A 1125-nucleotide genomic window follows, 5' to 3' on the forward strand; every position below is an offset into this window, starting at 1 on the left:
CAGGTTAAGATAAAAGGAGTACCGGGTATAGTCTTCTGTTCTCACTATGACCTTTGATACCCTAGTTCAAGGCCAATTTATCTGACCAGCAAGAGCCAAGGAAGGGCTAGTGTACATCTCAAGACTAGCTCTGTGTGTGTGTGTTTGTGTGTGTGTGTGTGTGTGTGTGTGTGTGTGTGTGTGTGTGTGGTTTCGTTTCATCTCTGATCATGTCTCCATAGCGTCTTCACTTCCTTTAATCTGAAGCAAGTCTTATTTCCACCAGGCTACCTGCTCCATCCTTTCTAAAGACCTTGAGACATTAAGAACCTGGCCCGTATTCTCGTCTGGTAAGGAAGCTCCCTAACACTTTTCCCTAGGCGATTTATTTTGCTTATTACGTTGTGTTATATGTTAATCCTTCAAACATCGCCAAACTTTGCATATATAACGCAAAGAAGGATAATGACCAGCCATATCCAAAAATAAATCGCTAAGGAAGAGGTGTTAGGCAGCTACTTACCACTTGTCCTAGCGCTGAAAGAGAGAGAGAGAGAGAGAGAGAGAGAGAGTGTGTGTGTGTGTGTGTGTGTGTAATTTCACTTTATCTCTAATTATGTCTGCCTAATACTACCGCACCCAATCAGTACAGCCAGATGCACAGACTTCGTAGTATCGGTGGGGTAATGCTCCTTCCTTCAAGAATCCACAGTAAAGAAGTGGATGAATTGGGTGGAGGAGAAAGATTAGGAAAGATTTTGAGAGAGATTTTGAGACAGATTTTGAGAGAGATTTTGAGAGACAGATTTTAAGAGAAAGATACTGAGAAAGAGATTTTGAGAGAGATTTTGAGGGAAAGATTATGAGAGAAAGGTTTTGAGAGGAAGATTCTGAGAGAAAGATTTTGAGGGAAAGATATTGAGAGACAGATTTTGAGAGAAAGATTTTGAGACAAAAATTTTGAAAGAAAGCGATACAGAGAAAAATTTAGATACGATGGCGCTTTGCTTCATTTACCTTCGCTACTCCGAACGAAGGCAAATGGCAAATCCAGAAGTGCTTCCACGATCTTAAACACGGAGGGCAAAGTGAACGAAGGTATCTGCAAAAGGTGGGGTGGCGCGGCTGATAAACTATGCTATACTG

The sequence above is a fragment of the Coenobita brevimanus genome, chromosome 116 (assembly GCF_032717465.1).
Source record: "Coenobita brevimanus isolate Jiangsu-jjx chromosome 116, ASM3271746v2, whole genome shotgun sequence".
NCBI classification, from domain to species: domain Eukaryota; kingdom Metazoa; phylum Arthropoda; class Malacostraca; order Decapoda; family Coenobitidae; genus Coenobita; species Coenobita brevimanus.